This window comes from Talpa europaea, assembly GCF_964194135.1.
Source record: "Talpa europaea genome assembly, chromosome: 4".
NCBI lineage: Eukaryota > Metazoa > Chordata > Mammalia > Eulipotyphla > Talpidae > Talpa > Talpa europaea.
Window position 1 is genome coordinate 117,501,819 of NC_140070.1, and position 16,404 is coordinate 117,518,222.

Sequence of the window (16,404 nt, forward strand, 5' to 3'; positions counted from 1 at the left end):
CCATCCATTGATTTTTACTCTTTCTGAAGAATCTTTCTTAGAAGTAAATTTTCACCTGTGTAATATTCTTAGATAAGTATCTTGAATATCCTTTGAGCTATCAAAATGAATAAACCATACCCACTACCAATTTTTTCATACTTTGCAACTTAACCCGCTAGACAACATTCCCCAATCAAAAATGGGATAACTCTTTTCCCAGTAAGCAATTTTTAAAAACCTCTCCATTCCACTTACTTATTTAAACCTGCTAAAGCATCATTCTATTAGAGGGGATTATTACCTGAATTTATCCCCTCGGGATGCCAAAATTGTATCTGTGAAAGTCAGGTGGTGGCATCCATCCATGCCGAATAGCTGTCTATTATGGAAATAAATCTCAGTTCACAAAAGCCTGGATAGGAAATATCACATTTCTTTATACTCTCTATATCAACTGAAATCTGATTCTGAGCCCTGTTCCTGCAGAGCAGGCAGAGTTCATTCACTGTCTTGATGGGTTTTTGCCACAGGACCATGCTGAGATTCTGGCACGATACTAACTGCCCTGATCAGCAAGCAATGGCCTACTCTGGTCTCTGCTGACAGGCCTGTGTCTCATCATCATGGCCTGAGGGTTTAGCTGCTTCTGAAATGCCTAAGAAAGAGAATCCAGGGAGAGCCTGGGGGCCCCTGCGCCTCAAATCTGTCTCTCTTAAGAGCACATTCCTTCTTGCTTGGGACTAGAGGAAGAGAAATGCAGGAGAACAGGGTAAATGAGAATTGGAAAAAATTATCCTGACACAGGTCTATAAAAGTCCTTGGGGCCTTCCTGGTGGCACAGGGGTTAAAGAGAGCGCTATCATTCAAAAAAGATAAACACATGCAATTTGCAGCAACATGGATGGCGCTGGAAGGGATCATGCTCAGCGAAATAAGCCAAAAAGAAAAAGAAAAATACCGGATGGTCTCACTCATAGCAGGAATCTAGAAAACTTAAATAAGGGACCAGGAAAATGAATAACTATAAGAAAGTGAAAATCAAAATCAACAAAAAACTATGAACCAGAGACACTTTTAGGGGGGCGGGGTGGGAGGGGAGGGATTGGGGTCAGAATGGGGGGGCTGTAATTGTATGGGGAATATAACAATAAAATTTATAAAAAAAAAAAAAAAAGAGAGCGCTATCAAATGATTGCTAGCCACTGCAGCATGAGTTCAAATTTGATTCCCCAGCTGACCAGGGAGGTGACCCACATGGCTCAGCAGACCTCTCATTTCTCTCCCGCTGTTCCCCTCAGCAGTGTATTTCAGTAGATCCGCGTGTTCAGTTCCCCACTCTGTCTCTGGTGAATCCTCTCACCCCCCCCCCACACCTCTGGCCTATACCCCAGCTCTTGTATGTATGCATAAATAAATAAATCTTTTAAAAAAACAAAAGTCCCTCCAAGAGGTTTTATCTGGGATTTTTTAAGGAAAATAAAAGCATTTACATTTAATTAAAGCTACTCTAGAATTAAAACAGTATACACTTTACCAAGACTACATTAATGACAAATTTATGATTCCTATGTAAATTTCCAGCACTTCCTGAAACTGGGAAAGACACATAGCCTAGATTTAGGTCTGACCTGTATTCTTAGCGGCGTTTCCTTTCTTACTCAGCTCATGGTGGCATTTCAAACTTCATCTATTAGGAAGAAAGATTATTTATCTGGTGTTTAAGGGACAAATTCCCAAAACCTTTTCTTCATAGTATCATTAAACATTCCTCCTGTTCTTTATATGTATCATATACACACATATATATATAAATACATCTACATACATATACATATGTATAAAAAAATCTTGTTTTTGTTTCATGGATTTACAAGTATTTTCTTTTTTTTTTTTTTTTTTTTTTTTTCAATAGAGGCATGTTTGTTTTTATTTATTTGTTTGTTTGTCCCGTCTACACAAGCACTGGGTACAGTCAGAAGCGCGGGAGGATGAGAGAATTCACCAGAGCCAGAGCAGGGAGCAGAGCAGGCAGAAGGACCGAAGTACACTGCCGAGGGGAGCAGCGGGCGGCAGGAGAGGTCTGCGTGCCACGTGGGACCCTCCTCTGGTGGCTGGGGAGCAGCCGGGGATCGAACTGGCGCCACAGAGGCCGCGGGCAGCCTTGCAACCCAGCGCCCAACCGCTGCGCCACCAGGGAGGCCCCGCCTGTAGTATTTTCTAGCATAGAAAATCATGTTCTATGTATATGCATCTCCAAACCATATTTTTAGTTTTGTGTATTTTAGGTTTATATTTCAACTATGTTATGTAAATATCCATGTATAGATTGATTTAAAGGCATTTACATGCGTCTCTATGTTCATTGCAATATTATTTACATAGCACAGATATAAAAACAACACACCCACCAAACAGAGGATGATTGAATAAAGAGTTGTGGTATATGTACTCGATGGACTACTATTCAGTCATAAGAAAGATGAAACCTTGCCATCTGTAACAACATGGATGGAAATTAGGGAATTATGCTAAGCAGAAATAAAGAAGGCAAATATTGTATGATTTCACTCATTTGTGGAGTCTAAAGAAAAAAGCCAGTGAATAAACAAAACAAAAATAAACCATTAGATTCTGACAACGGAATGGTGGTCGCCAGATGGGAAAGGCATGGAGGGACACATGAGGGGGCCCATTGGTTGATGGTGGGTGGGGACTGGATCTTTATTTTGTAAGTGTGGGTAATATACACAATTGCTGAGGTGAGAAACTGTACACCTGAAACCTATACAGTGTTATAAAATAATATTACCTTAATTAAAAAATGCATTTAACTAGATAACTTGATGGTGAATATCATTTAAAAGGAGATTAATATGTCATTTTTCCAGAGTGAAATAAAGGAAAAAAAATTTATGCAAATTATGTGCTCCTGAGATGTGTGAAATACAGTTTCATAAATTAAATAAAATATAAATACATAACTTTTATAAATTATAGCATAGTTAAAAAGTATTAGTATATGCTGACAAAACTCTTTTTGGAAGAAGTTGACTCACAATTTATCTCTGCTGTGTGATGCGGTGTTTATAATATGGGCTCAGAAACTGGACTACATGGTATTGAATCTTGCTTTGCAACTTATGTGTGATGTTGAACAAATGACTTAATTTCTCAAAGCCCCCGTAAAAATGAGGATAACAATGGGAGAGGCGGTGGGGAGGAGGGTAGTGGGTGGGAACTGAAAGATGAAAGGTGGGGAGGGGGCAAGGGAGGGAGGGTTGTGAGGTGGTGGTGTGGCCTGGGGCCTCTTGAGGCATGGCGGTTGGCATATCAGTTCTGCTATGGAACTGGGGCCATGTGGCCCTTCCTTCACCTTGGAGGTCACCTCTTCACAGGCCTTCTCAGGCCAGAGGATGGAGGCATGGGAGTCCATCAGGAGGGTGGCCATGTGCATATTGATCCCCCATACAGTTTCTCCAGGTGACTGAATTGTAGGTGATCCAGGCCAATTTTATCAGCGTGAACATGTGATTCTGTATTCACTGGCACTTCTGAGGTAATTTGGATGCTGTGCTGGGGTACTTTCCATATTCAGATTCTTCTCAAGGGGTAGGTGAGAGTCAGGTACCTTTCCCCATGATGAAGACTGAATGTTCAGCTCTACTGGTGGGAGCCAGGTGAGAATTTCAAGAGTTATGGACTTTATAATGTACCTTAAGGTTGTAAATTAAAGTAGTTTTGTCAAAATGAGGAAAGAAAAATGAAGTTGTTGGCTTCCCTGGTGGCACAAGGGGTTAAGACGCAACCTATGAAGCTATGTGCAGCATGAGTTCAATCCCTGCAGTATGAGTTCAATCCCCGGCCAGGTTGCTACCCACATGACACAGCCGACCTCTCGTGACTCGCCTGCAGCTCCCCTCAGCAGTGTATTTCAGTCTGTCTGCTTGTTCTGTTCCCCACTCTGTCTCTGGTGAAACTTTTCACCCCCCACACCTCTGGCCTCCACCCTAGTTCTTGTATGCATAAATAAATCTTTTTTAAAAAAAGAAAAATGAGGTTGTTGTGGGGATAGAATGACGAAATACATGTAAAGAACTTAGAACTATGCCTGACATATTTAGGTAAATGTTGGCTCTTTTAATATTTTTTTTAAGAATGAAGTATCACTGTAAATGATCATGGTGTATAAACTGTCCCACCAATTATTTATGGATAGCTGTTATGTATTCTTTGGTTGAAAAGTTTTATAATGATGTATTGGACAAATTTGTTTCTTATAATTGTTAAGTTTCAGAAAACTTACTGCTTGTTATCAAACATGATTGTCTTGAAGAGCTACTGAATGTGATCTCAATCATCAGAGTGGAAAAACCTTATAATTGAAACACAGGGAACCCTACCATGAAGCTCTCTGATATACCCACACACCTACACACTCCACATAGAGAGCAAAAGGTGCTGCTTTCCTCAATGTTTTTGTGTAAGAACAAATAAGAAGTCTATGTCTCTGAAATAAAATGCTAACTTTCATACTGAATATAGGTATTTATTATTTGGGAAAATCATTTAGTAAAACATCATTTAGAATTTTACAGTTGGTTATTTAGGAGCATCAATTTTTCTGAAATGTGATGCATTTCCTTTCTTCTTTAATATTTGTATTAATAGCAAGAAACCTAATTTTCAGTCACTATGGAATAATCACTATATGTCTGTGTTTTTTTTTGGATTAACTTTCAATAACACCATGAGTTGGACATTCATGCTTTCCACTTTAGAGGTGAAGCGTGAAAGTTTGTGTTATTTGCTTAAGGTTAATAGCTAGGAAATGGTGAAGCCAGGATTTTAACCAGACAGTCCCACTCTAGCATCAGCTCATTTCACCACAAAACCACATTATACACTAAGATATATATTAAGATTCATATTAGTGAATTGAATATGTAATGTTCCACAAAATGCCTAACTAGGGTATGCATTTGCCATGGGGTTCATTTGAAATCAAGTGAAAATCGGATATGTGACTTTGAGACTAGGTTACAATGGATTTTTATGATATTTCAATAAAATTTTATAAAGCTATGTACCTTATCCAGTTAACATAGATTTTGTTTTTTAAATATTAAGCTGGTTCTTTAAAATGAAACAAAAAATGCTTAAATTAAAACAGGTTCTGTAATGAAACTCTCTTTGTCAAGGAATGTGTTAAATAAGACTGTGACAATAATAAAAATGGCACCTTATATTTGTTGTGTTTTATTTTTGAGATATTTGTAGCTATTGAATTCACCATTACAGGAGGAGCAATTCTTTGAAAAAATAAAGATGCACCATTTTCTGAGAATTACATTATCACATTCATTTTACAAGTAAACTCCCTACAGCTTTATATTGTCCACTGTCCTCTGGCAGCAGAAAGGAAAAAAAAATATGTCACTGAGTTAATGACCTCAGGAACTCTGGAATGATAGGGGAAAGCTTACTCTGCTAATTTGAAGAAGCTTTGAAAAATGAATGGTGTGGATGTTACCCATTGGTTTACACAGGAGTCAACCTTCTTTTGTTTCATTAATCAGAATTCCGTTTGGTGAAAGCTTTGTTCTCTGAAACTTAGGCCTCATGAAAAGTTGTTTTTTTTTTTAGATTTATTTAATTTATTTATGCATACAAGAACTGGGGTCTAGGCCAGAGAGAAGGAGGGGTGTGCATGTGTGAGAGGATTCACCAGAGACAGAGTGGGGAACAGAACAGGCAGATCTACTGAAATACACTGCTGAGGGGAGCAGCTGTTGAGGCAGGAGAGGTCTGCTGTGCCATGTGGGTAGCTCCCTAGCCAGGATCAAAGCAGTGGCTGGCAATAGCTTGATAGTGCTGAGACTTTCGGCCCTGTGCAAACAGGGAGTCCCCCTCATGAGAAGTTTTTATGTTCATTTTCATATCTCAAGTCATCTGAATAGATTTTAAATGGGGCTTGATATTAGGCTAGTGGTCAAAATGTAACAGGGTGGTCCCCAGGAAAGGGGGAGGTTCCCTGCCCCACCCAAGGGAGGGTGGAGCTGAGCAGGAAGAGGAGAAGCTGCAGAAGAGACTGAGGAAGGAAGCAGGATGGAACCAGGAGACACGTGAAAAAACTGCGCTTGTCTTTTGGTCGTGGACTGGGTGACACAGATGTGGGTGAGACCCGTGGGGAGGTGACAATGGACTTGATTTTGATTCTGCTCTTTTCCTTCCGGGCTTGTCTGGTTGTTTCTGGCCCTTTTCTATGGGTCCCCACTAGAAGATGCTTTAGACTTATGGCAGGCTTTGGGGCCTTGCTCTGCGCCATTCCCATATGGATGGACTTTTACCCACGAGGGGACGGGTAACTTTGGGTACTTCATTTAGAAACTAGACTCTTTGCCTTACCTGTATTGTTTCCTAGTTTTATTAAAGTTCCTTCCCATTAAAGTCTCCTATGTTTTGTGTTGATGCGGCGGATGGCAGAACCCATTTAGAATAGGCAGGTTTACGGGGTTTGGGCTGCCCCTCTCCCTATCCTATAACAAAAATGTCCCCTCTCAGCTAGCTTATTTTATGCTTAGTTTACCCTTATAATCACTCTTGTTAAAGGTCTGACCTGCCATTTCTAGAACAGCCCCATATAGATCTTGGAACTCACTTGAAATTACTTTTCAAGACAGACTCTAACTTCCTTTCTTTGTTCTTTCCTCTCTCTCTTTCCCCTTCCCTCCCTTTTCTTCCATTCTTTTTACTAGCGCCTTCATATCAGTCAATTGTGTGGGTTTTTTTAAAAAAGATTTTATTTATTTATAAAAGAACTGGGGTAGAGGTCAGAGGCACCGGAGGGTGAATTCAACCAGAGAGAGAGCGGGGAGCAGAACAGGCAGACGGACCTGAAGACACTACTGAGGGGAGCAGCAGGCAAGACAGGAGAGGTCTGCCGAGCCATGTGGGTTTCTCCCTGGCCAGCCGGGAATCGAACCCGTGCTGCGGACGCTGCTGCGGACAGCTTCCCAGCGCAGCACTCAACCCGCTGAGCCACCGCCACTGGGGAGGCCCAATCAATTGTGTTTTAATCCTTCTTTTAAGGCATACAAAACAAACCTGTTCTCCCCTCAGCCTACAAACTATAACTCAATGGAGAAATTATCTTTATTCACATTCTGCCTTCTGTATTAAAGGTATAGTTTCCTTCAAGCATTCTTTAGAAACCAATATTAGCTAATACTTACTGAGTGCATACAAGGTGCTAGGTATAATACCTACACCATGTCTAATATTTACAACATTGCCAGGTGACTTAATGATAGCTAATGATCAACAAAGGCTTTACAGTCAAAGGTTATGGTGAACACAAGTAAAGCCCTTATAACTCTTTTTATCTTCTTGTACTTCTGCAAGTGTTTGAAGATTTTCTGCTTCAATTATAGTATTCTACATTTATCCTATTTTTCCAAATTCATGGAATTAAACTGGGGAACATTTTCACTCCTTTTATTAGATTGCTATTTCACCCAGCATTGTATAAAACACATATTTGGGGCTTAAAGGCACTCAAGCAAGTTATCAGGATCAAAAATGGAAATTTGGGGGGCGGGAGGGGAAGGATTGGGGTCAGAATGGGGCGTTTGCAATTGTATGGGGGAATATAAAAATAAAATTTAATATTAAAAAAAAAACAAAAATGGAAATTTGCAGTTTTCAAAAACTTCAGACTTTCCTTGCACAGTTCTTTGAGGTCTGTTTCTTCCATGGAAGAAGCATTATTCTGTGCAAGTAGAATGGCACCTAGTTGCTGAATTCAGCTCTAATGGGAGAACATGTAAAATGCAGCTCTAGGCTATAGATCTGAGCCATACAGTGGGGGTGAGAGGGGGTGAGAGGGGGTAAAATGGGTGTAGGGGGAAGAGAGGGAGAGGTTAAAATAGGAGAGGGAAGAGCACAAGGGACTATGGTGATGGAGCGTGGGTGCTATAGTGGTGGGAGAACTATGAGGACTACACCCAAGGGAGAAATCAAATACTGTCCAAAAATGTAAAACGATGTAAGAAAATAAATAAATAATTTAATAAAAAAGCAAAAAACATAAAATACATCCTAGTTTGCTTTCCACATTATTTGAACCAATGAGAGGGTGGACTAATCTTGAATTTGGGGGATGGATAAAATTTCAAAGATGATAGGGTAGTGGCATTAGCAAAGTTGTAGAGAAAGGAAGACCATGGTGAAATTTATTTTGAAAAAATATTTCCCAAGTAAGTTAAAAAGGAGGGGAAGAAGTCCATACCCTTAGTGATCTGACTTTTGGTTAGATGTGGGGCTGCTGGTGGCAGATACCTCTCCAGTCTTGGAGCAGGTAGGTATTTATTGTTTGGGGAACATAATTTAGAAAGCAAATATTCAAATTTTATAATTGGCTATTTAGGGTACTGTATCTTAATTCAGCATTACTCTTTTACCCCTACAAGCATTTGTGTGGATCTTTTGTTGAATTCCTCTGGGCTCACATACCTTTGAACTGGGAAAACTTGTGGAACTGGTTTAGGTGGTAGTTGCTGATCTGGAATGTTCACCTTTGGAAAAGGAGTTACTCTGGAATAAAAAGTGCCTGGTCAGATTAGGGAATACAGGAGGTAGCCTGCTGGAAAGAGACTTGGCCTTTGATCCCTGGGAACTACTAACTATCTTAAGGGGGTCTGGGAGCTGTTCCAGACCCCCTTAAGGGGTCTATAATTATGACTATATCTTCTCCCAACTCCTTTACTGTTTTTATCTTTGATTTCACTCTATAACCTCAGCCTGACTAAGAGAGGGTTAAAATTGCCTTTCTAAGCATAAAAGTTCACCTCTATATACAAAATGTCAGGGCTAGAAGCAGAGATGGAGATTTTAGTAAGGTCTATTTACATGGGTCACTGTCACTTCCATGGATGGGTAAAGTTGTTGCTAGTGTACATTACAGTGCAGGAAATGAAATGTCTTCTAAGATTACTCCCACCAATGTACTGACTCACATGTCATTCTCCATCCAAAAATGCAGGGCCATTATAATAAAATGTATGTGTTTCGTAGAGACCAGTACCAAAGACTTTCAGGGGTATCACCTACTTTGCCTACTTGGTTCAAGGATCTCATTAAAGACTTTAGGGCAGGCCCTAGAGTTTCTATTGGATGGGGACAGAATGGAAAGAAGCCTTTGCATGGTGGCTAGAAAAATAAAGATATGAGGTTTAACATATTAGAAGCCAGGAACTACTGTGAAAAAATTTCCCAAACCTTAAATCATCGAAAAAAATCTTGATGCTAGAGCTTTCACTAAAATTTGCAGCAATTGACATTACCAAATATGAATTGTGAAACTGAACTAAATTATGCAATAAATCAATAATGAAAAGCAAAAACTACCAGGGTGGCTAGAGGAAATACCAAGTTATTTTTCTATTTTTTATAGGAAATATTAAATATTACAACGTAATTGTCAAGTAAAGATCTGGTTAAAGAACATACAAACAAAAATAGCCATCAGGGATTATGGAAGGGTTCTAGGAAGCTTTTTTGATCTTGTGATTGTTCCTTTTTGGATCTTGTGATTTTTGTGATGTGTCAACTTTCTCTCTCTCTTAGATTTATTTTATTTATACAAGAACAGGGGTACAGGCCAGATGTGCGGGAGGGTGAGAGGATTCACCAGAGACAGAGAAGGGAGCAGAACAGGCAGACTGATGAAATACACTGCTGAGGGGAGCAGCTGGCGAGACAGGAGAGATCTGCTCGCCATGTGGGTGGCTTCGAGGCCGGTGGGGATCGAATCAGTGCTGCAGAGGCTGCAGACAGCTTCCCAGCACTGCGCTCAACAGCCTGCACCAATAGGGAGGCCTAACTTTGTCTCTCTTTACTAATCTTTTGGTTAAATGTATACAACCTGAAAAGAGAGACTGTTTCCTAATTCAGATTCTTGCATACTCTGTTTGACCCGGGTTATGATAAAAAATGTTAATTGAGTGAATAAAAGCATAAATCATTGCAATCTGGATAGTTATGTGAACCAATGAGAGGGTGGACTAATCTTGGATTTGGGGGATGGATAGAATTTCAAAGATGATAGGGTAGTGACAATAGCAAAGTTGTAGAGAAAGGAAGACCATGGTGAAATTAAAGCATAATAAACAGTTAAAGATTGGCTCAAAAAAATTCTCACTATGTGAAGTGATGAATATATTAACCAACCTTATTGTGGTAATCATTTTGCAACGTGCGTAAATACCTTAAACTTACACAATGTTATATGCCAATTATGTCTCAGTAAAACTGGGGGTGGGGGAATTGACAAAGTATAAGACTTGTGTTGAATAAGGGATAAAAAATAATAGCAAAGGAAATTTTAGATCACATTAAGGTACAGGTATCTAGAATGTCATGCTGAAGAACTTTAATTGTGTTACTTAGTCATGGAAGAGTATACTGGACATCTATTGGTAGTGTTTACCCAGAACACATCCCTCCCTCACATAAGAATACACTTAATTTCTGTGGGAACCATGTTTTTCCTACTTTTGATCTATGTACTTTGGGTTGATTTGACATCGCCACAGGCTCCAGGGATGGGCCCATACCCCAGATCTTGCAAACTAGAGTTAGTGTTAGGGCTTCTGCAGGGCACTTGAGAAATCATATTGTCCTTCAACGAATGATACTACATTTCTTCAGTATAAGTCTGCAGGTGGTGGTGGCTATTTTGTCACACTTAGAAAGAGTGTGTCTAAGCCTGGAGACAACCCATAGCCAAGATATGGAGGAAGAGAGAGTCCTAGTGAAGCAGCTGGGGTACCTAGATCCAACCATGCTTGAAGGCAGAGACCTTTGAGCTTTTCTGTTAGGTGTGTGCCTATATACTTCTTTGTCAATTTGGAGTATTATTTTATTTGCAGCTGAAAGACTTCTGATCAATATAGGCAATAAATGTGAGCAGAGCTTTATGAAGACTAATCTGGTAGCAGATGAATTACAGAAATCAAAATGTTGGCAACAAAAACAGTAGGAAAACAAAGAGAAATATGGAGGAAGAATTAAGAAGGCTTGGTGTAGGGGCAGGAAGAACACAGAGCAGGTTTTTTGATGCAGCAGACCGGGTAAAGAGGAGTCAGAGTCCTCAGTGGCTTTTGCAGGTCTTTTATTTAGATTTACCAGGCATATGGCAGGCAGGGGCGCTGGGGGGCCGGGAGGCTGGCAGTCCTCCCAGCCCCCAGGAAATATTCGCTCTATCTGGGCTTTCTCTGGCGTTCTCTCTGCTTCTCTTCTTCTCTCGGCTTCTGTTCGTTCTTGGCTTCTGCTGGTGTCCCCGTGACGCCGCCCTTATAAACTCAGTCTCTCAACCCAGGTGTGCCCACTCCAGATGCCCGCCATCAGGCATGCGTTCAGGACCACAGGGTTCCCTCTTCTATCCTAATGGCGGGAGGGCAGAAAAGCCTGATACTTTTTCCTTACCCTACGCTTGGTAACTAGAAGAGGAAAAGGTTGCAAAAATTACTGAAACTTTGAGAGATATGAAGTTAGTGATTATACCACTGACAAAAATTTGTGAGTCAGAAAGAATACTATGTTATCCCTCCCCATCTGTCAGGAGCAAATGTATTTATTTATAGGCTTTGAGTTTGGGGTGATGATAGCAAAGTGAAGTAGAAATATTTAGGAGATAATTACAGTGTAGAATTAAACCCCAAGAGAAATATTCAGGATCCAAAATATAGGAAGTCAATGTGTAGTCAAGAAGAAGCAATGTGATAAGCTGAGGGCACAGGTTAGTCTGTTAGTCATTCATTATTCTAGAGTGAGCAATGGGTTGATGGACAGCAATGTAAAGGGGAACAGGGCTACAAATGAGTCAAGACTTTCCCCCACTCCCCACCCCTGGCAGATCTCCAGTCTCCACCTGCTGCAATGCAGGAAGCACAGTCTGAGGAATGAGGACATGCTGCTTGAGTGGACACAGCTGCTTAAAAGTGCCCTGGGAGGTAAAGAGGTTGAAGATCTGAGTGTGGATGAGATTTCTGGAAGAGTAATTGTAGAGAAGAAAGTGATGAAGAGCAAAGAAAACAGAGTTGGGAGGATTGAGTAGAAAACTCTCTTGGAATTCAAAGGAAAAGAAATTCAAAAAGAAAGAAAGAAAGAAAGAAAGGGTAGTGTAGGGTAAGTAAAGTATCAGGCTTTTCTGCCCTCCTGCCATTAGGATTGATGATGGATCTCTGTGGTCCTGAATGCATGCCCGATGGCGGGCACCTGGACTAGAGTGTGGGCTTACCTACGTATACCTAAGGTATACGTAGGGTACAACTACGTATACTTAGGGTACACCTGGGCTGAGACGGGGCTTATAAGGGTGGTGTGTCGGGAACGCCAGCAGAGCGAAAAGAACAGAACAGCAGAGTGAAAGAGAGACGAGAGGAGAGAAAGCAGAGGCCACGAGAGATAGGCCAGAAAGCCCAGAGAGAGTGAAGACTTACTGGGGGCTGGGAGGCTGGCAGGCCTCCCAGCCCCCCAGCACCCCTGCCTGTGTGTACCTGGTAAATGCAATAAAAGCCTGCAAAAAGCCAATGAGGACTCCAGGACTCCTCCTTTACCCCATCTGCTTGGGTCATAGAGATCCTGCTCCATACCTTCCTGCCACTACAGGTAGCCAACTACAAAGAACTACAGAGCTGAGGGGCCCATCACTGGGTGGGTAGAATCATTGGACCTCTGGATGGGGAGCTAGGTTAAAGTGAATGGATGAAACAAAAGTGGAAGCAGTGGGTGAAAACCAGAAATTTGGCAGAGAAAGCAAGGAGAGGAGCAGGGTAGTTTACTAATAGAGCAGCTTAGCCAAGGTTTTTCATTTGCTTTGTGTTCTTTCTAGGACAAAGGAGGCTTGCCTTCTGAGCAGGACCAGTGAATTCGAGGGAAGTGGAGCAGCTAGAGAGAGTGGATTTCACTGAATAAGCAAGGAGGTAAGACAGGCAGTGGTGGGAGAGCAGATGGGAAAGGAAGCAAAACATCCCCCACCTGAGACTGGGGGAGAGGATAAAAGAGTGGGTGTAAGAGACACGCTCAGAGACAGAATGGAGCGGAGACAAGACCTCGCTCATGTGTCTCCAGGATCGATAAGAGGGTAACATGAGGTGTCTGCTACATTCAACAGTCTATGAATCAGGTTACAGTGAGGATGTCCAAATTGCTTTGCTGTCCATGAGACTTCAGAGAAGATTATGTTACTGTAAAATGATGTTTGAGCTAGGGAAAGGAAAAAAAAAAGGATATACTGTCTGGTACACAATGTAGCTTTGTTACTTTCAGTGAAAACAGGGCAATTGTTGTCACAACAAATGGTAGATAATGCGTTCTCATGACATACATGCAACTTGTCGTCACCCACGGAATGTAGAACTACAGATATAATTGGGGGTGGCATACATTTCGTAAGTGTGTGCTATGGAATATGAACTCTTTCCTCTGGGAGGTGTCCAGTGAAGTCAATTATCAAGTTTGGTGGCTGTGGCTTAATTTGGTGAGTAATCAGTTCATCACAAGAAGAAAAGCTTGCTATGAATCGGAGGCAGAGCCAGGAGGTAGTCTATCTCTGGTTCTTCCCATCAGATCAAACTTCCCAATGCCAGCAGAACTGGTGGAGCCTGTTGGGAAGGGCTGAGTCATTGTGCCTTGTCTGATAAAAGTTGCTACATATTCTTTCTTTCTTTTTCTCTATGCATGCATGCACACACACACGCATGCCTACACATGGACACACACACCCTGGGATTATTCTTCAAGGCAATACCTTTTGCCCTGAAAAGGCAGCCTGTGCCACTGGTGTGATGGTGGTGATTTTGAAACCATCAATGGCAAACAATGATGAACAAGCCCCTCTAACTGCCCCCTTCTGGTATCCTCTGGACTCAGGAACACGCCCTCCTTGGGTTTGTATTAGGAAATAAAACGTACAGGTGGTGGCAAGACTGGGAGGAGAGGTGAGTGAAGCGAGTAGGACCTGCTTATACTTAATGGCAGTTACTTCAAACAAGTATAGACTCAAGGGAACTGGCTAAAATGTCCAAGCTGATGCTCATACGTGAAGAGTGTGCACAAAAACAATTATTTCTTACAGTAAATGGCTGGAACCCTCCTGGGCTTATGATGATATGATTGAATTAGACCATATTCTATGACAGACAAGATTCCTCAGTTAAGGAGAAGGAGTCCTAATAAACATGCAACTTATGGATCTCTGCTGGGATGGGTCAATCCTTCCCAAGGGGTATTTGGAAATGTGGGGAGGTATTTTTGTTTGTCATGAAGACTGGGGTGTTACTAGCATTTAGGGGTGGTGGTGCAGGGAAGTTCTAAGTCCTGCCCTGACAGCCAAGGGAGCATGGTCCCACCAAACATGCCAATATCACCGTCTTTAAAAACACTGAGTTTAAAAACACCAGAGTATTCCCTCATGGCATTAGGGTTCATGGCTTTTAATTCAAGAAATCAAGCTCTTTGAAAACAAAATTAAATTAAGTTGGATGTTTGAAACATTGATTACTTTTAACGCTATTTTCAAATAAGGAGAGAAGCATCAAGTCCTGAGTCTGTAGAGAATGAGTAAAGTTGTTTGGCTCGACCTTCGGAATAAGATATAAATGGTAGATGGGGTGGGGAGTTAATGTTTAATGGCTATTGAATTTCAGCTTTGTAAGACGCAGACATCCTGGAGATCGGTGGCATAGTAGTATGAATATACTTAACACTACTGAACAGTACCTTTAAATGGTACAATTTTTCAAATTGTATGCTTCAAGTGGTAAATTAATTTTTAAAAACTTTGTCTATTAAGGTAAAGATGGTTTTACAATGCTGTATGTATTTTAGGCTATAGGTTCACACCTCTACAAGTACATTTTATCATACCATGCCCACCACCAAAACCCTAATAATCCTCCACCATAGTCCACTGGTATGTGTTTTACCATAAAAAAAAGAACCTCAGTTAAATAATGAAATTTTAAACAGATATAATTGCCTTGAGGATTGGTCAGGCCCTCATTTCAAATATTTGCAACAGAATGCCCATGTAGCAGGGTCAGAACTAGGAAAATAATGGAGGAAATATTTGTATTTAGAGACCCTGACATTAATCATTTTGTTCCTCTACTTGTCTTCTGTGCTCCCCCCCACCCCGGAAGCCATAATCTAATAACTCCTTAGCTGGGAACACTGTGTTACTGTTGAGCAACCCTTTACACTTATGCTGTTTTTTTTTTTAAAGATTTATTTATTTATACAAGAACTGGGGTACAGGCCAGAGATGTGGTGGGTGAGAGGATTCACCAGAGACAGAGTGGGGAACAGAACAGGTGGATTGATTAAAATACACTGCTGAAGGGAGCAGAGGGTGAGTCAGGAGAGGTCTGCTATGCCATGTGGGTAGCTCCCTGGCCAGGGATTGAACTCATGCTGCAGTGGCTGTGGATAGCTTCATAGGTTGTGTCTTAACCCTTGCACCACCAGGGAGGCCTCTTGTTTTTCATTCTTGATCTCTCCGTTTTCCTTGTGCACACTCTTCACCATCCGGCCACATCTGGGCCTAAGCATCATTGTCTCTCTCCAGGTCTCCAGCAATAGCCTTCAATCTAGTCTCATGACCCTACTGCCACTTTTTTCAACCTCAATCCCTGCTCCACACACCAGACATAGAGACCTCTTTTTAAAATTATTCAGATTGGGCCTCCCCTGGGGGCACAGGCTATTGAGCACTGTGCTGTGAAGCTGTCCACAGCCTCTGCAGTGCCGGTTCAATCCCGGCCAGCTGGTGAGGGTCCCACATCGCACAGCAGACCTCTCCTGTCTTGCCTGCTGCTCCCCTCAGCAGTGTATTTCATCAGTCTACCTGTTCTGTTCCTCGCTCTGGCTCTGGTGAATCCTCTCACCCTCCCCCACATCTGCCTTGTACCCCGATTCTTGTATAAATAAATAAATCGTAAAAAAAATTATTCAGATCATGGCATTCCTTAGGTTCAAACCCTTTTATACCTCTTTTGCTCTTAGAATAAAAACAAGTTCTCGCCTTCCTCTCCTACCTCTTGCCCCTTCTCACTGTGCTCTGGCTGTCCTCCTTGGCCTTTCTCTTTGTCCTCAAACACACTCAGCTCATTCCCACCTTGGGACCTTTGTACTTGCTGTTCCTTCAGCCTGGCATGCTCTTTAATGGCTAGCTCTTTCTCTTACTTTGGGTCTTTGATTGAAATTCACCTTTTACAGATTCCTGCCCCTAACACCCTGTACCTCACCCAACTTCATGTAATACAGCCTCCCTCTTCCTCATTACTTTCTTTACTACAGTTACAATACTTGTCTTAGTCTGAGGTTATCTTCTTTATTTGTTCAGATTTTTATTGTTTGCTT